This window comes from Oryx dammah, unplaced genomic scaffold, assembly GCF_014754425.2.
Source record: "Oryx dammah isolate SB20612 unplaced genomic scaffold, SCBI_Odam_1.1 HiC_scaffold_29, whole genome shotgun sequence".
Lineage (NCBI taxonomy): Eukaryota > Metazoa > Chordata > Mammalia > Artiodactyla > Bovidae > Oryx > Oryx dammah.
This window is the reverse complement of record NW_024070213.1, coordinates 38,359,463-38,379,469: the sequence shown is the minus strand read 5'-3', so window position 1 is coordinate 38,379,469 and position 20,007 is coordinate 38,359,463. Positions and strand designations below refer to the sequence as shown.

Below are 20,007 nucleotides of genomic sequence, written 5' to 3'. Positions count from 1 at the left end.
AAGGTGACCCCATACTATCTTTGCAATAGCTACTTGATCTAAGTTGAGAAATTTATCCGTTCATTCAGCTGCTGAATAAATGTGTACAGTGTTCCGGGTATTGTGCCAGATGTTGGGGATACAAGGACGGACATGATACCCACCTGTTCAGAATAAGTCTCTCTTCAAATGAGAGTGTTTTTATTATTGAACTGTTAACAGTCACAAGTGTCTTTAAGCTCAATGGCTTCCCCAGAACACATCTTAAACTCGGGATGAATTTAGAGACCTGTTAGGATCCTGGAGTTCCTTTTGGGCTTCGACAGTTCCTAGAAATTAAATTGATGGAATGTACAGCTTTTAGGTCCTCCTAAGGTATTCACAGATGTTTTGCCCACAAGTGATAAAGTACCTGCCAACTCTGACGTAACTCTCCAGAGAAGGGCCTTCTTACACCAGCATCATCTGAGTTCTCCCACATCTACCTAACACTGACATCAAGGAAAATGCACAGACAGCACTGGTTTCAAACACTTGCAGAGACTGAGTTTCTATTTATTGAGCGTCTGCTATGTGGTCCCCTTGTGACGAATGCCATTCATGGGTACAACTGAGAAACTGAATACACCAATGGACCATGGCCAGAGAATATAAGAAAACAGAACTTTGACTCATAACCGGCAGCAACCTTCCCAGAAGCCCAACCCGTTATCTATAACAAAGAACCTGGAAAGCCAGCCAGCTAGAAGTCAGGTTTTCAGAAGGTCAAACTGCTATCTCTAGGGACGATCCAGGAAGCTGAACAATAACTTCTCTAACAGTTGGCCCCAAAGAGTCAGGGCTTGATTCATAGTCAACAGTTCCCCTAATTTTTTGTCCCTCCTTCCACTTAGCACCAACCAGAGACAGCCAAATACATAGCATTAATCAATCATGCAGAATGCCCCACTCCTAGCGAGTCGGCCTACAGACTCCTCAGTAGCCCCCAGTCAGGGCACAACTGCAGCTTCCCTTTTTCTCCTATAATGCCTTCCTGGCTTCTGCACCTGCTTCTGAGTCTATGCCAAAATACAGGTGACAGTTGTTTACTTTCTAGCTATTGCCAGCTCAGAATAAATAGACTTTGCTTATTCTCATTTGGTAGGCCTTCATTTATTTCCACAAAACTATTCTACTCCCTTTACAGGTAAGGGATCTTTACAGAGATTAACTTCTGAATGGGGGCACATGAGTGGCAGAGCTAGGCTTTGAATCTGGTTTCATTAATTCCATAGTAACTCCATTAACCATTATCCAAATGTAGATAAAAGAAGTTTTTCTTCTATTGTCCTCTGCTAAACCTAATTTGTATTTTGCGATAACTTTTATCTTTCCTTATCCTTTTAAGTCACTTCCTTTAGTGACTCCAAGTAGTTTGACAGTCATCTATGGGTCTGCTGGTATAGCCAAAAATTTCAATTTAGATGCACTGTTAAGAGTTTAAGGAGCTACCTCGGATTATAATGGTAAACTTAATTCCATATTTTTTATAATGAATTGAAAGTATGAACAGGTCTAGAGCCCAGCAGGTGAAGAGACTTGAGTTGTTCATAGGGAAAGAACCCTCTGTGTTGTCTCTGACTCATGGGACCAGTGCTGCCCACATCTGCTGCATGTCAATGGCTGAATTAGGACATTTCATTTACAGTAAGTTCCCTGCATACGAACCTTCAAGTGGGAAACTTTCAAAGATGCAAATCTGCATTCACATGTCTAATCATGTAAGTTAGTCCATGTGTCTGGTGTACATTGTTAATGTGTTACATCCTCTACAGGTGATTATGCTTTTGTGTACTTTACTGTATAGTGCTGTAAAGAGTACAGTAATACAGTATCTTTATTTCAAGCCCAGAATGTCATCTATGACAAGAAACAAAAAGAGCTACTACCCAACATCACTGGATTATTTTTATAAGAGGATAGACAGAACTGAATCCAGCAAGGAAACAGAACTTTTGCCATCAACATCAGGCGTGAATGAAATTGCAGCTTGACCTCCATCTCCTATTGCTGACGATCCTTCCGCTCCATCTCCCACCACCTCTCCTTCCTCTAGTTAGTAACTCTTCTTGCCTGTTCACCCAATGCCAGCTCCTGTCTGCCAGTTGTTGTACTGTACTACTCTACTTTTCAAGGTACTGTACTGTAAGATTAATATGTTTTATTTTGTGTTTTTTAATGTATTATTTGTGTGAAAAGAATTATAAACCGATTACAATATAATATGTAATAGCCAATTGTGTTAGTTGGGTACCTAGGCTAACCTTGAATTTACAAACAAACTGGACTTACGAATGTGCTTTCTGAACAGAACTCATTCCTAGGGGACTTACTGTACTGAGTGTGGGCCTCTATGTAACTTAAAAATAACTTGCTACCTCCATGATGCAGATTTTTAGCATCTGTATATTCACTAATTTAGAGTGCAGGGTAAACTTACTTGTATAATAATGCTCAGAGGTCAAGAAAGGGAGTTGATTAAGGACAATAAAATTTTAAAGAAAATAAGTTTTTTGTTTTAGTTGTTACATTTCGTCATTTGGATTATTTTTTATTTAGTCGTGTCTGACTCTTTTGTGGCCCCATGGACTGTAGCCCACCAGGCTCATCTGTCCTTGGGATTTCCCAGGAAAGAATACTGGAATAGGTTGCCATTTCCTTCCAGGGATCTCCCCAACTCAGTTCTAAATGAAATAAAGGTGTCAAGGGTAAGGCTTCAAAACTCACAGAAACTTTGCTCTCTGGTTCCACAGAAATCCTGAAGTTTTGTGTCAAAGCCTGTGTGAATCCTTTTGTGTAATGTGAAATACTGTGCATTGAAATGGGTGTGCAAAAAATATATGGAGAGGCAAGGCTCATGCTGAGTGTTCAGACTCAGGATGCTAGGAAGCCAGGTGGCCTCCATGCCTGCCATCCTTCACCGTCGTGGAGTGAAGAAATGCAAGTGATTTCTCTGGAGGGACCAAAGCGGGGCTCCTTACCTCTAGGGAACACTGCCCACCATCAGCAACTCTCTCAGGATCAGCCACTCCCTGGAGCAGCTGAGGTACCTCCTGGGGCATGAAAGGTGAGATAGGCAGTGAGCAACACAAGTCCCACTCCTGGGATGTGCAGCAGCAGAAAGCAGACTGGTTTTTATGTCAAATGTTCACATAGGAAGGAAAGGAGGGATTTTATATGTCATAGTTTTTTTGGAAAAGCAACTCAGAATATATCAAAGGACACACTGTCAGATGGCAGGGCAGTCTGCAAAAAATACCTCAGTATGTGAAAGTAAAAATAAATAAATACATAGATCTGGAGAGACAAGAGGAAAGGGAGAACAGCTGAAGAAAAGAAAAGGAAATGGAGTAAAGACACATAAAAATAGAAACCAGAATTTGCAGGCTATGTAGGTAAAATTAATAAAAAATTTCAGAAATTCCTCCTTCCTTTTCTTGAGAAAGTATTTTTAGATTTGTATAAAATTTAAAGAGAAAAGTCATAGCACTACTAAAGGACAAAAATGACAGAGAAGTGGAGGAGCATCTTAGCACATGTTTACACACATATATAAATAGCCATACATTATACATGTACACACACAGATACACATATCATACATGTGGCATATACTGACCTTAACCTTTCTTTAGTACAAGTTCAGAATGACATTTTCAAAACTGTCCTTTAAAAATTCAATAAAATTTCTAGCACTTTAAGAAAATGTATAAATTTTCTCAGTGAATAATTTTACAGTTTAATTACCCTTTTTAATTATATCATCTCCCCCACTCCTCCCACCAAAAAAATTGTATCTGGAATTGGTGTTGGCTCAGATATGCCTGGAAACATTTTTAACAGATATATTCTCTTCTCAGGAAAAGGTTACAAAGGAAAAAAAACGATAATACTAATAAAATGTAAAGTGATGATATACATAGAGATTTACAATTCAAAGTTACGAGGAGGGGAGAAATTCTGTTATACAGATCATTTCTTTTACAACTACCGGCATGTTCAGTCATGATAACCATCACATCTCACCCCTTCCACATGGCAGGAAGTATATACATTATATAAGAGAGGGAAAAAAAATATTCTGGAGAGAAGAGAGAGGGCCTAACTGCAATAGTGGGAGCTCTCTGGGGAAAAGGAATGTGAATAAAGATTTGTGCTGTGAATAATGAAGCAGTGAGATAAGTACAGTGAAGTAAAAAAAATTTTTTTTTAGATTTTGTGCTATAGTCTCTCTGTGTTAGCTCATGCCGTGAGGAAGTCCCTGCTATATATTTATGTTAGTGATACTCTTCGTAAAGGCAGCCTTGTCTGCCATCAGAAGTGGTAGGGAAAGAGTAGCCACAACAAGTGATGAGCAAACAAGAAGAGGAATGAATACAGATTTCTCAAGAGGCAGGTTAGGTGGTTTGGTATTCCCATCTCTTTCAGAATTTTCCACAGTTTATTGTGATCCACACAGTCAAAGGCTTTGGCATAGTCAATAAAGCAGAAATAGATGTTTTTCTGGAACTCTCTTGCTTTTTCCATGATCCAGTGGATGTTGGCAATTTGATCTCTGGTTCCTCTGCCTTTTCTAAAACCAGCTTGAACATCAGGAAGTTCACGGTTCACGTATTGCTGAAGCCTGGCTTGGAGAATTTTGAGAATTACTTTACTAGCATGTGAGATGAGTGCAATTGTGTGGTTGTTTGAGCATTCTTTGGCATTGCCTTTCTTTGGAATTGGAATGAAAACGGACCTTTTCCAGTCCTGTGGCCACTGCTGAGTTTTCCCAATTTGCTGGCATATTGAGTGCAGCACTTTCACAGCATCATCTTTCACGATTTGAAACAGCTCAACTGGAATTCCATCACCTCCACTAGCTTTGTTCATAGTGATGCTTTCTAAGGCCCACTTGACTTCACATTCCAAGATGTCTGGCTCTAGATTAGTGATCACATCATCATGATTATCTGGGTCGTGAAGATCTTTTTTGTACAATTCTTCCGTGTATTCTTGCCACCTCTTCTTAATATCTTCTGCTTCTGTTAGGTCCATACGATTTCTGTCCTTTATCGAGCCCATCTTTGCATGAAACGTTCCCTTGGTATCTCTAATTTTCTTAAAGAGATCTCTAGTCTTTCCCATTCTGTTGATTTCCTCTATTTCTTTGCATTGATCGCTGAAGAAGGCTTTCTTATCTCTTCTTGCTATTCTTTGGAACTCTGCATTCAGATGCTTATTTCTTTTCTTTTCTCCTTTGCTTTTCACTTCTCTTCTTTTCACAGCTATTTGTAAGGCCGCCCCAGACAGCCATTTTGCTTTTTTGCATTTCTTTTCCATGGGGATGGTCTTGATCCCTGTCTTCTGTACAATGTCACGAACCTCATTCTATAGTTCCTCAGGCACTCTATCTATCAGATTTAAGCCCTTAAATCTATTTCTCACTTCCACTGTATAATCATAAGGGATTTGATTTAGGTCATACCTGAATGGTCTAGCGGTTTTCCCTACTTTCTTCAATTTAAGTCTGAATTTGGTAATAAGGAGTTCATGATCTGAGCCACAGTCAGCTCCTGGTCTTGTTTTTGTTGACTGTATAGAGTTTCTCCATCTTTGGCTGCAAAGAATATAATCAGTCTGATTTTGGTGTTGACCATCTGGTGATGTCCATGTGTAGAGTCTTCTCTTGTGTTGTTGGAAGAGGGTGTTTGCTATGACCAGTGCATTTTCTTGGCAAAACTCTATTAGCCTTTGCTTTGTTTCATTCCACATTCCAAGGCCAAATTTTCCTGTTACTCCAGGTGTTTCTTGACTTCCTACTTTTGCATTCCAGTCCCCTATAATGAAAAAGACATCTTTTTTGGGTGTTAGTTCTAAAAGGTCTTGTAGGTCTTCATAAAACCATTCAACTTCAGTTTCTTCAGTGTTACTGGTTGGGGCATAGACTTGGATAATTGTGATATTGAATGGTTTGCCTTGGAGATGAACAGAGATCATTCTGTCGTTTTTGAGATTGCACCCAAGTACTGCATTTCAGACTTTTGTTGACCATGATGGCTACTCCATTTCTTCTGAGGGATTCCTGCTGCAATGGTCATCTGAGTTAAATTCACCCATTCCAGTCCATTTTAGTCCGCTGATTCCTAGAATGTCAACGTTCACCCTTGCTTTATTGTAATTAATTTCCTCAGTTAAGTGTAAAGGGAGATTATCCTTGGTGGGCCTAATCGAATCAGTGATTCCTTTATAAGAATTACTGTTTTCCTAAAGAAAGAGATTCTACTGATTTTGAAAAACAAGTTTCTTGAGTTTTAAAACTGCATGGAAACTATGAGATGATTCTTACTTGTTGTTTTAGACTGTTTTATTTTGAGGACTTTGTTACACAAAAATAGAAAACTAACCCAGTTGTCTTAGTTGGTTTCTGTTGCTTTCAACCAAAGGACTCTGACTGATAAAACTTGCTAGATCTCCTGAAAACTTCCTTGGCTGCAATCTGTGAAGCATATTTTAATCAATAAGCAACAAAACCAATTACCTTCCTCTTACGATTAAATGTCACAAAATATGCTATTTCTATGTACCTAGAGTTTAGCAAAAGTAAAATAGTCTCTGTCTTGCTAGGATCAGCTAAACCACCTGTTCTCTAACTTTTTTTGTCTCAGAACCTTTTATACCCAAAATTATTGAATAGCCTAAACAGCCTTTATGTTATCATGCCTACCAATACTTCACATATTTGAAAATAAAACTGAGATTTTAAAATACTTGCTTATCATTTAAAACTATAAGCTAATTAAATGTTAACAGAAATAACATGTTTTTTTGAAAAGTGACTGTTTTGATAGTGACTAATATTTTCCAAAATTAAAAAAAAAATCTATATTGAGAAGGTTGGCACCATTTTACATTTTTACTTCTTTAATATCTCTTAGTAGAAGCAACTAGACTTCATATCTGTTTCTGTATTCAATCTGCTATAATATTTTTGTCAAACATATGGAGAAAATCTGGCCTTCCACAGATATGTATTTGGAAAGGGAGGGATATTTTATAAGCCTTTCTAGATAATTACGGATATTGTTTTTTATATTATGCCAAAAACTTGGCAAATTACAGTTTCCATATCAATAACCTCAGATATGCAGATGACACCACCCTTATGGCAGGAAGTGAAGAGGAACTAAAAAGCCTCTTGATGAAAGTAAAAGAAGAGAGTGAAAAAGTTGGCTTAAAGCTCAAAATGCAGAAAATGAAGATCACGGCATCCGGTCCCATCACCTCATGGGAAATAGATGGGGAAACAGTGGAAACAGTGTCAGACTTTATTCTTTTGGGCTCCAAAATCACTGCAGATGATGACTGCAGCCATGAAATTAAAAGACGCTTACTCCTTGGAAGAGAAGTTATGAGCAACCTAGGTAGCATATTCAAAAGCACAGACATTACTTTGCCGACTAAGGTCCGTCTAGTCAAGGTTATGGTTTTTCCAGTGGTCATGTATGGATGTGAGAGTTGGACTGTGAAGAAAGCTGAGTGCCGAAGAATTGATGCTTTTGAACTGTGGTGTTGGAGAAGACTCTTGAGAGTCCCTTGGACTGCAAGGAGATCCAACCAGTCCATCCTAAAGGAGATCAGCCCTGGTATTTCTTTGGAAGGAATGATGCTAAAGCTGAAACTCCAGTACTTTGGCCACTTCATGACAAGAGTTGACTCAATGGAGAAGACTTTGATGCTGGGAGGGATTGGGGGCAGGAGGAGAAGGGGACGACCGAGGATGAGATGGCTGGATGGCATCACTGACTCGATGGACACGACTCTGAGTGAACTCTGGGAGTTGGTGATGGACAGAGAGGCCTGGTGTGCTGCGATTCATGGGGTTGCAAAGAGTTGGACACTATTGAGCGACTGAACTGAAATGAAAGTTTAGTACAATGTGGACCATATCAATGAACTTCTCATATTCTGTTGCACTAAGATCACTGGCCTATCTCACTGTTTAGGTGGCTCTTTTACTCATGCATAATTTTATAGTATAATGATTGGTCATTTGGAAAATAACAATTCACTGAATTATGCAGATCTTCCAAATAGTTACACATTTCATTATATCCTATTAGAAATAATATTTGTTAATATCATAGCCAATCTTATCAGGGAAGTCAGAATTTGTCTCTTCTCAGGGATAAACTATAAAATCTGAATTCTTAGATTTGGATTCTAAACCACCTTGAAATATGCTCTTTTACAGCATCAAAGGCCATAATAACATACCCGTCTCTTCTCTGACTTGTGAAAATCTAGGTTCCCAAAGTGTCAGGGTGTACATCTAGCCATGGCTGTACTCCCATGGCTCTCAGAAACTCTGTTCTGTTGTTACACAAGTATTATCTCTCCTGTTTGACTGAGAAATCCTTGATAGGGAAGGCTGTTTCCTTTTTATTTTTGTATCCCCAGCAATTTGAGCTGTGATAGGTGATAGGTGTATAATCTGTGTTTGTTGAATGAACAAAGCATACAAATAAATCTTCTTGTATCTTCACCCTTTTGGGATTAGCATATACACACCACTCTACATAAAATAAATAGCCAATAAGGACTACAGGGAAATCAATGTTTTATAATAAGCTATAAAAGGTAAAGGATCTGAATATATATATATATATATATATATATGACTCAATCACTGTGCTTACACCTAAAACTAACACAACATTGTAAATCAACTATACTTCAATTAAAAAATAAACAAAATAAAATAAAATCCTCAGAGTTTATATTATAAACTTTTGACGCCTTTACTTCAGCAAACAATTTCTTTTTGCTTCTCAAGACTATTTTATTTTTCATATAAGTGTTTTCTTTAATTTGAGAGATGAAGTTGTCAGCAGGTATATCATGAATTTAAAGTAGAATTGCTAGAATAGTGATGCCCATATGGACCACTTGTAGAACTCGTTTAAAAATCAGATTCCCAAGCCTCACACCTGAGTTTGGAACAACAGACTGGTTCCAAATCAGGTAAGGAGTACATCAAGGCTGTATGTTGTCATCCTGCTTATTTAACTTATATGTGGAGTACATCATGCAAAATGCCAAGCTGGATAAAACACAATCTGGAATCAAGGTTGCTGGGAGAAATATCAATAACCTCAGACATTCAGATGACACCACCCTTATGGCATCAAGAGAAGAACTAAAAGCCTCTTTATGAAAGTGAAAGAGGAGAGTGAAAAAGTTGGCTTAAAACTCAACATTCAGAAAACTAAGATCATGGTGTCTGGTCCCATCGTTTCAAGGTAAACAATGGAAACAGTGACAGACTTTATTTTCTTGGGATCCAAAATCACTGCAGATGGTGACTGCATCGTGCAATTACAAGACTCTTGCTCCTTGGAAGAAAAGCTATGACCAACCTAGACAGAATATTGAGAAGCAGAGACATAAAAGCAGATGAAAAGGTCCATCTAGTCAAGACTATGCTTTTTCCAGTAGTCATGTATGGATGTGAGAGTTGGACTATAAAGAAAGCTGAGCGCCAAAGAATTGATGCTTTTGAACTGTGGTGTTGAAGATGACTCTTGAGAGTCCCTTGGACTGCAAGGAGATCCAACCAGTCCATCCTAAAGGAGATCAATTCTGAATATTCATTGGAAGGACTGATGCTGAAACTGAAACTCCAATACTTTGACCACCTGATGTGAAGACTGACTCATTGGAAAAGACCTGGATGCTGGGAAAGATTGAAGGCGGGAGGAGAAGGGAATGACAGCGGATGAGATGGTTGGATGGCATCACCAACTCGATGGACATGAATTTGTGCAACCTCTGGGGGTTGGTGATGGACATGTAAGCCTGGTGTGCTGTAGTCCATGGAGTTGCAAAGAGTCGGACATGACTGAGGGACTGAACTGAACTGAACTGAACACCTGAGTTTTTCATTTGAGTCTGTTAAAATATGCCAGATACCTCTCAGGAACCTCACAGCTTATTTTGTTTCTCATCCTTAGAAGAATTAAAAACAGACTACAATTCCAAAATATATCAATTGTCATACTCAGGTAAACTATAAAGGAAAACTCAGCATACCAGAGTTCCAAAGAATAGCAAGAAGAGATAAGAAAGCCTTCTTCAGCAATCAATGCAAAGAAATAGAGGAAAAGAACAGAATGGGAAAGACTAGAGATCTCTTCAAGAAAATTAGAGATACCAAGGGAACATTTCATGCAAAGATGGGCTCGATAAAGGACAGAAATGGTATGGACCTAATAGAAGTAGAAGATATCAAGAAGAGGTGGCAAGAATACACGGAAGAATTGTACAAAAAAGATCTTCACGACCCAGATAATCATGATGATGTGATCACTAATCTAGAGCCAGACATCTTGGAATGTGAAGTCAAGTGGGCCTTAGAAAGCATCACTATGAACAAAGCTAGTGGAGGTGATGGAATTCCAGTTGAGCTATTTCAAATCCTGAAAGATGATGCTGTGAAAGTGCTGCACTCAATATGCCAGCAAATTGGGAAAACTCAGCAGTGGCCACAGGACTGGAAAAGGTCCGTTTTCATTCCAATTCCAAAGAAAGGCAATGCCAAAGAATGCTCAAACAACCACACAATTGCACTCATCTCACATGCTAGTAAAGTAATGCTCAAAACTCTCCAAGCCAGGCTTCAGCAATACATGAACCGTGAACTCCCTGATGTTCAAGCTGGTTTTAGAAAAGGCAGAGGAACCAGAGATCAAATTGCCAACATCCACTGGATCATCAAAAAAGCAAGAGAGTTCCAGAAAAACATCTATTTCTGCTTTCTTGACTATGCCAAAGCCTTTGACTGTGTGGATCACAATAAACTGTGGAAAATTCTGAAAGAGATGGGAATACCAGACCACCTCACCTGCCTCTTGAGAAATCTGTATGCAGGTCAGGAAGCAACAGTTAGAACTGGACATGGAACAACGGACTGGTTCCAAATAGGAAAAGGAGTACGTCAAGGCTGTATATTGTCACCCTGCTTATTTAACTTCTATGCAGAGTACATCATGAGAAACGCTGGGCTGGAAGAAACACAAGCTGGAATCAAGATTGCTGGGAGAAATATCAATCACCTCAGATATGCAGATGACACCACCCTTATGGCAGAAAGTGAAGAGGAACTAAAAAGCCTCTTGATGAAAGTGAAAGAGGAGAGTGAAAAAGTTGGCTTAAAGCTCAACATTCAGAAAACGAAGATCATGGCATCTGGCCCCATCACTTCATGGGAAATAGATGGGGAAACAGTAGAGACATTACTTTGCCGACTGCGGTCCGTCTAGTCAGGGCTATGGCTTTTCCTGTTGTGGTGTATGGATGTGAGAGTTGGACTGTGAAGAAGGCTGAGTGCCGAAGAATTGATGCTTTTGAACTGTGGTGTTGGAGAAGACTTTTGAGAGTCCTTTGGACTGCAAGGAGATCCAACCAGTCCATTCTGAAGGAAATCAGCCCTGGGATATCTTTGGAAGGAATGATGCTAAAGCTGAAACTCCAGTACTTTGGCCACCTCACGCGAAGACTTGACTCATTGGAAAAGACTCTGATGGTGGGAGGGATTGGGGACAGGAGGAGAAGGGGACGACAGAAGATGAGATGGCTGGATGGCATCACTGACTTGATGGATGTGAGTCTGAGTGAACTCCGGGAGATGGTGATGGACAGGGAGGCCTGGCATGCTGTGATTTATGGGGTCGCAAGGAGTCGGACATGACTGAGCGACTGAACTGAACTGATACTCAGTGGGGAAGATGGGTTTTAGAATATATTCCATCATGGGTAGAAATGTTTCTAAAAACAATATTGTTGACCTAACTGCAAAGAATGTAAAAACTAAAGTAGCTACAGAAAGAACATTGCTGAGTTTCTGCAAATGAAGAAATAAACTTTAATAGTCTCTGTGTTTATCTTATGCTCAAGATAAAGACATTCTTTTATGACTTTAACTCTCAGATACTTCATATGCCAACCAGAGATATTCACTCTTCAGAGAAAATGAAGATTTTCTGCCAGAATGTGATGGAAAGATATTGGAATAAATCACTATAAAAACAATCAATTTTATAGCAAGTATCTCTAAGGTTTCTGATATTATAATACTTAAAACATAATAACTTGTTTAAAATTTAAATCTTTAAAATAAATGTAATCCTGAGAAAGGGTTCTACTTTTCAGAAGAAAAATAAAACAGATATCACCCCTATATTTTTAAAACTAAAAATTCTATATTTTAAAAACATTTGGAAACAAAATAACCAGTATCAAAGTCTGAAAAGTAGAACTTTGACAATATTTTCTGAGGAGAATGTAAATTACATTGGTAAAGGTAATAAGACTTGTCAAATCCACCCTAAAAAAAAAAGCAAAAAACAAAATGGAAACCAATTTTATTGACCTTAGCAAAATATACCAGTGAAAAAGTATACCAATTTGTGGCTATTATTCTGTCCTAGTGTTAACGTCTTAAATAGAGTAGATGTTAATTGCCCTTGGAAATTAAATGCAACATAAAAATTCTTAGGAAAAGACATTATTTTTTTCTGTAGTCAAGAAAATGCTGCTCTTTTAGATGTTTCCTTGGCTGACACTAAAAGGTCTTATTTCATAGAGTTTTTGAAAAATTGATTGTTTAATAAGCAATCTGTGCAGATAAAACTGTCTGGAGACAACCAGTCATAATATCTCTGTATAAAAGGCAAGAAAACAAAAAGGATGATGCAGAATGTCTTGGAGCATATGTTATAAATACATAGAGTATCTACTCAACAGAGAATCAATTGTGAAATAATTTCTACTACTTCTTACTCATAATTTAAAATTATACATTCCTTGTTCATTAGCCCTGAAAAGATGAAAGGGAGAATGCATGTTAATTATCAGGATTTAAATAGATATTAAGAAACTATAATATCTGAGATAATAGATAGATCATTATCCACTTATATTGACAATGTTTTGTTTCAGAGATCCTCATTATAACATTTCTATTTCTTCTTTAAATTCTCTTCTTAAACTTTTCTATTAGCTTCTTTTTAATACTGCCAATCAAAATGTCTTCAATGCTTAGCAAACAAGAGGCCAAGTCTGTTGACAAACACCAGATGATCAGAATTTATAACTATTACAGCAGAGAAGGTGCTCTGAAGAAACCTGGCTACCTCCACACTCTAAGAGATCTTGCAGTCCTCACCAAGATAGAAAAAATAATTTTTTTATAAAGGAGGAAGTGGTATTTGCTTTAAATTTTATTTTTGAATATTATTTTATAAAGATCTAAGAAAAATAAGTTTTCAAAAATAAGTCAGCATCTTATGTTCTTTCAAATAAACCACTTCATCATGGTTTTGTATGGAGCTCTGCAAAGTTAGCTCTCCCATCTTCCCAAATTTTGCCATTTTTCCTCTAAAATAATTTAGTAGTTCTCTGTATTATTATTCAAAATATCTCTTTAGAAGAATTTAGAGGGTCCACACACTGGCTCCAAACCAGAATGCAACTAAGACTAATGTGATTTCAAAGTGAAATGAACAAAATGTGAAAATTAGACATATATCCAAACTCTCTGACAAGATAGGCAAAAAATGAATGTTTATTCCACAGTTTGGTGTTGTTTAGTTGGTGAGTCATGTCCGACTCTTTTGTGACTCCATGAACTGCAGCCCACCAGGTTCCTCTCTCTGTGGGATTTCCCAGGGAAGAATACTGGAGTGGGTTGCCATTTGCTTCTCCAGGGGATCTTCCCAACCCAGGGATAGAACATGTGTGTCCTGTACTGGCAGGTGGATTCTTTACCACTTAGCCACCAGGGAAGCCCAACAAAATCTAAATGATTTTGAAGGTATTAGAATTTCATTTTGGAAAAAACTCACCACTTGTGTTCCCAAAATAATTTGGAAAAGTTTAAATCTTTTTCTGGAGCAATATTTGCATATGAACCTTTGCTAATAAACACCTTACAGCTACTTTAGTAAAAAAGATCTTGTTTTGGTACTTTCTAAACCTTCACTATTAGAAGTGAAAAGAGCCACCATTTAAATCCTGAAGACAGTTACTGAACGTCTTCATAAATAATAAATGAAGCAAGTACAGAGTTGTCTATGGGTTTTGAGAACAGGACTTCTAATTCCTCTTTCTCCAAATTCCTTTACTCTTGAGTCAAAACTCATAGAGGAAACCATACAATGAAATCAGAAGTATCTCTAATACCTGTTAAATTTACTAAACAAGGAGGCCATTAGACTGAGGTGGCTTTAATGGTTTAGTAACCTGCATAAGCAAATCAAAATTTAGCCTGTAATTTTAGCCTATGACTTTAGCCTCCAAGTTAAAACATAATAAAACTGGGACTTCCCTGGTGGTCCAGTGGCTAAGACTGGGCTCCCAATACAGGGGACCAGGTCGACCCTTGGTTAGGGAACTAGGTCCCTCATGCTGCAACTAAGATCCACCATAGCCTAATTAATTAATTTTTTAAAAAGCAAAACCTAAGGACAATCATGGGCTTCCCAAATGGCCCTAGTGGTAAAGAACCCACCTGCCAGTGCAGGAAATATAAGAGATTCGGGTTCAATCCCAGGGTAGGGAAGATCCTCTGAAGAAGGGAATGGCAACCCACTCCAGTATTCTTGCCTGGAGAATTCCACGGACAGACGAGCTTGGTGGGCTACAGTTGCACAGAGTCCAACAGGACTGACACAACTTAGCACGCACACACAAAGACAACCAATCACAGTCAACTAGGCTTTCTCCAATAATGCAACTGCATAAGCCACAGTCAATCAAATAATATTCTTGCTTTGCTTCCACCTCTTCTCGATCAGTCTTTCCTCTAACCTCTGTTAACAGAAGGTTTCTAATCTCTTATGCTTTGGTGCTGCCTCATTCTAACTGATTTTCATTCACATAAACTCTTGAAAGTCTTAATATGCCTCAGTTTCTCTTTTAACACTTCTCAGTGAAAATATCATCGAACCAAAGGAATAAATGGGTCACTATTATTTATTGAGACTATTATCCCAGTATGCTAGACAAGAGAATCCCATGGACAGAGGAACTTGGAAGGCTACAGTCCATAAGGTTGTAAACAGTAGAACATGACTGACGTGACTTAGCATGCACAACAGTTGCAGAAAGTGTCCCACATGGCATACAATTGTTTTATTTAATCCTTACAATCACTACATGAGGTGACTAACGAAGCCTCTCCTCTCAGGGAGCTTAAGTAACCTATGCCAGTCTGATGGCAAGATGAGAACAGGACTTTGAACCCAGGAATTCTGTCTCCAGAGCTTGTTTCCTTCTGCACAAAACTAGTGAGAGGCTCTTAAATATATATGCTCAGGGTAAACAGTGTGCCTCTTCACTCCTATAAGTTGTTCAGTTTGAAAATAAGGGAAACTGGAATTATTTGGGGAGTTCACTCAAGCTGAGGCCTTGAGTGCACTCAAGGTGACAACTGCTGAGCAAAGCTGTGGTGGCCCCACGCCAGGGAGAGCATGATCGCTTCCTTAACTCTTGCTGTTTATCTTAAAATTTCCACATCAGCCTTTGTTCTACATTCCTATTAGATAGCCAGAAAGGCCAGAGTCCTATATAAGTTGTCACTGGCACTGTTATTATAGGGCAGTCCAGAGTCTCTCCATTCAGTTTTCCCACTGGGAAAAATTTATGCTAATTGTTTAGAGTAAAACATAACTGGAGCTGTCCTACAGCTCTGAACTTGGACTAACAACAGCAAAAACAATAATAGCCAGGACCTTCTGTCCTAAACCTTCTGGTAAGGGTTTCATGTGTATTATCCTACTTACTCCTACAACAATCGTTTGAGGCAAGCATGATTATTACAAATGAGAAAACTGAGGCTCAGAGAGGATAAGCAACTAGTCTGAAAGTGTTTTTTATTTGGGAAGTTAACTGACTACAAGTTAATTAGCATTACTTTTGTATCCATTTACTTCAAAAAAGAACATGAGTCAATTAAGCACAGAGTAGTGACCTTTCAGTTAGTCTATACAATCCTAGGTCTTTCATACTATTGTACTAATTTCACTTTGCAATTTAAATGTGCTATTAATATCTTTTAAAAACACTGCCTAAGTCTAACAAATCATTACTTTGGTATTTATACACTTAGAACACGTGCCAGGTGAAGCAAAAATGTTGGCAAAATATTTATAGAATGAATGTCCCAGTCCAATACTCCCATGTCCAGTGAAATACAACAAGCTGCCTTTTGAACACTTTGAAGCTGCTTATTTAATGAAAAAACACACACATACACACAAAAGCACACAAATCTATTATCAGGCATGAGATGGAATGATTAACCTCTGCTCTGAGTATGCAAATTAAAATTTTAAATGGATTTTTCCAGGCAAATTCAATAAAATAACCAAATGCACCTGAAATATCATATTTCTCCCTGGAGCTCTCAAGTTCCTTGCTACTGTAGTCTATGTTTGAACCCCATATAAAAACTCTTAGACTGTCAGCCTCTACCAGACATGCTGAAGTGACACTTGGTAATGCGCACACTCAGGGCAGAATTGAATTTCAGAGATCACCAACAACCACCTTCCACCCAACCCCCTTGGTCCCTGGCCTCCTAGGTCTTTCATACTATTGTATGAAACAAAAGTTCAGCATTTCATGTCATGAAGTCATAGCAAAAAGCAATTTTTCTTCATTCAAACATTTAAATAACTCACAACCATTATTTGGCTTATACGTCACAGCCCCAGGTGAACCAAGTACTCATTTTTAAGCAATTTAGAACATTGCAGATTTATTGATTCTACTTCACAGAAAGTATTTGATTTCTTAGGATAAATGAGTTCTGACGAGCTATAGTGGAGACCATGGAAAAGTGAAAATGAAATAAAGAACCCGTCTGTCACCCCAAGGCTCATTTAGCTTGTCACTCCTACTAATAACTTTAGCAATGTCTAGGACTCTGTTCATTTCTTGTTTTCTTCTTACCTTTTGTCTTTCTTTTTTTCAGGCTTCGGGTTTCTCTTGGACAAAAAGGGAAGGTAAGAGTCAAGCAGGAAATGTAGCAGAAGAATTTAAATCAGGCCTAAGAAGCAATGATAGGGGCGTCCAGGGCATCCCATGACCCAACAGCCTCTCACCAGTGGAGATCTAAAAGCTCAGGAGAGGAAGGCTCATGCACTGTTATATCCAGGTGACAGAGGTCCAGCTCAGCCCAAGCTGACAGGAGGGCTCTATGGGTGCGGCCCCCAGGAACTGCTGCAATCACCTGTGTGTTGTGAAATGCACATAATGCTTTCTTGTCTTAAAATATTGCCATTGCAGCCTTCCTCAGTGTGCGAGATTTTGAGAAACATTAATTTGGTTATCTCACTGGTGATCAGGAACCAAATATCATGTAGCAATTTATTCACTTATCATTCATCCAACAAAACAAAATTACTGGTGACCTGCTATCTAAAGTACTGCACTAGGTAATAGAAAGAAAGAGCTCTAAATGTGAAGAATGTGCCAAAATACATGGACTTAATATATTCTTCCACTGCCCCTTCACTCAACTCCCAGTTGTCTGTGTTTGTTTGCAAAAAAGGAGGGCTAGAGATTTCACAGAAGCAGGAATGTACAACGATTAGGAGCAGTATTCCAAAAGTTATATCACTTAGGTTCCAATTGCAACTCTGACATATTTTAATTAAGTAACTTTGGACATGTTTTGTAAGTGCTATATGCTTTAGTTAATCTGCCTGAAATCCTGGGATGAGGGTGATATTATAATAGTACTTATATCAGAAGATTGCAGTAAGGATTTGCATGATTAATTTACATAAACTATCCAGGGTAGTGCCTGGCAAATAGTTCAATACAAATACTACAAATATTCTCATCATTCTCTGAGTTTGAATGGATTTCCTGGATTTCACTTGGAAGATATCATCAGTGTGGGTACAGTTGGGCTAAAAGACTTCATGCTGATAAAGACCTTGATTCTACTCAACTATCATTATGAGTGATAACAGAGCTTATCTCCCACAGATGTAGAACTAGGACAGTATCTCTAGCATTCTAAATTGAGCCATGTGAGTGTGTGTGCTAAGTCGCTTCAGTCATGTCCAGCTCTTTATGACCCCATGGACTGCAGCCCAGTAGGCTCCTCTATCTATGGGATTCTCCAGCAAGAATACTGGAGTGGGTTGCCATGCCCCCCTCCAGGGGATCTTCTCAACTCAGAGATCAAACACCCATCTCTATGTCTTCTGCATTGACAGGTGGGTTCTTTACCACTAGTGCCACCTGGGAAGCTCACATTGGGCCATTGTTTTTTTGAAGACAGTTGCTAAGTCAAGTCCGACACTTTGTGACCCATGAACTGTAGCACACCAGCCTTCCCTGTCCTTCACTATCTCCCTGAATTTCCCAAAATTCACATCCACTGAGTCAGTGATACCATCCAAACATCTCATTCTCTGTCACCCCCTTCTCCTCTTGCCCTCAGTTTTTCCCAGCATCAGGGTCTTTTCCAGTGAGTCGGCTCTTCACATCAGGTGGCCAAAGTATTGGAGCTTCAGCTTCAGCATCAGTCCCTCCAGTAAAAATTCAGGGTTGATTTCCTTCAGGATGGACTGGTTTGATTTTGCAGTCTAAAGGACTCTAGAGTCTTCTCCGATGACACAGTTTGAAAGCATCAATTCTTCAGTGTTCAGCCTTTGTTATGGTTCAACTCTTACATCCATACATGACTCCTGGAAAAACCATAGCTTGGACTATAAGGACTTTTGTTGGCGAAGTGATATCTCTGCTTTTTAATACGCTGTCTAGGTTTGTCATAGCTATTCTTCCAAGGAGCAAGTGTATTTTAATTTTGTGGCTGCAGTGGCCATCCACATTGATTTTGGAGCCCAAGAAAATAAAATCTGCCACTGTTTCCACATTTTCCCCATCTATTTGTCAGGAAGAGATGGAACCAAATACCATGATCTTTGTTTTTTGAATGCTGAGTTTTAAGCCAGCTTTCTCATACTCTCCTTTTTCACCTTCATCAAGAGGCTCTTTAGCTTCTCTTCATTTTTTTGTTGTAAGGGTGATATCATCTGGATATCTGAGATTGTTGATATTTCTCCCTGCAATCTTTATCCCAGCTTGTGATTCAGACAGCCTGGCATTTCACCTGATGTACTCTGCATGTAAGTTAAATAAGCAGGGTGAAAATATACAGCCCTGATGTACTCCTTTCCCAATTAGGAACCAGATTGTTGTTCCATGTCTAGTTCTAACTGTTCCTTTTTATCCTGCATACAGGTTTCTCAGGAGGCAGACAATGTGATCTGGTATTTCCATGTCATTAAAAATATTCCACAGTTTGTTGTGATCCACACAGTCAAAGGTTTTAGCACAGTCAATGAAGTAGATGTTTTTTTGGAATCCCATTGCTTTTTCTATGATCCAGTGGCATATTGTGGCAATTTATCTCTGGTTCCTCTGCCTTTTCTAAATCCAGCTTGTACATTTGGAAGTTCTTGGTTCATGCAGTGTTAAAGCCTATCTTGAAAGATTTGGGGCAGAATCTTGCTAGCATGTGAAATGAGTGCAATCTGAACATTCTTTGGCATTGCCTTTCTTTGGGGTTGGAATGAAAACTGACTTTTTCCAGTCCTGTGGCCACTGCTGAGTTTTTCCAAATTTTCTGGCATAATGAGTGAAGCACTTTCATAGCATCATCTTTTAGGATTTGAAGTAGCTCAGTTGGGATTCCATCATCCATTAGCTTTGTTAGTAATGATACTTCCTAAGGCCCACTTGACTTGACACTCCAGGATGTTTGGCTCTAGGTGAGTGATCACACCATTGGTTATCTGAGTCATTAAGACTTTTTTGTACAGTTCTTCTGTGTATTCTTGCCACCTTTTCTTAATCTCTTCTGCTTCTGTTAGGTACTTGCCATTTTTGTCCTTTATTGTGCCTATCTTTACATGAAATATTCCTTGGTAT

General features: G+C 38.7%; 1 protein-coding gene across 2 annotated transcripts in view; it reads right to left on the bottom strand.

The window, feature by feature from the left end:
• LOC120858522 (fatty acyl-CoA reductase 2) overlaps positions 1 to 20,007 on the bottom strand; it is a 178,056-nt gene that overhangs the window by 73,599 nt on the left and 84,450 nt on the right. The window contains exon 1 of one of the 2 annotated variants that reach the window (XM_040234624.1): positions 17,011 to 17,197. The exons of the other annotated variant lie outside the window; for it this stretch is intronic. The gene's annotated coding sequence lies outside the window, so the exon portion shown is untranslated. Of the gene's footprint in view, positions 1 to 17,010; positions 17,198 to 20,007 lie in introns of those variants that run through there. 2 annotated transcript variants of the gene reach the window in all.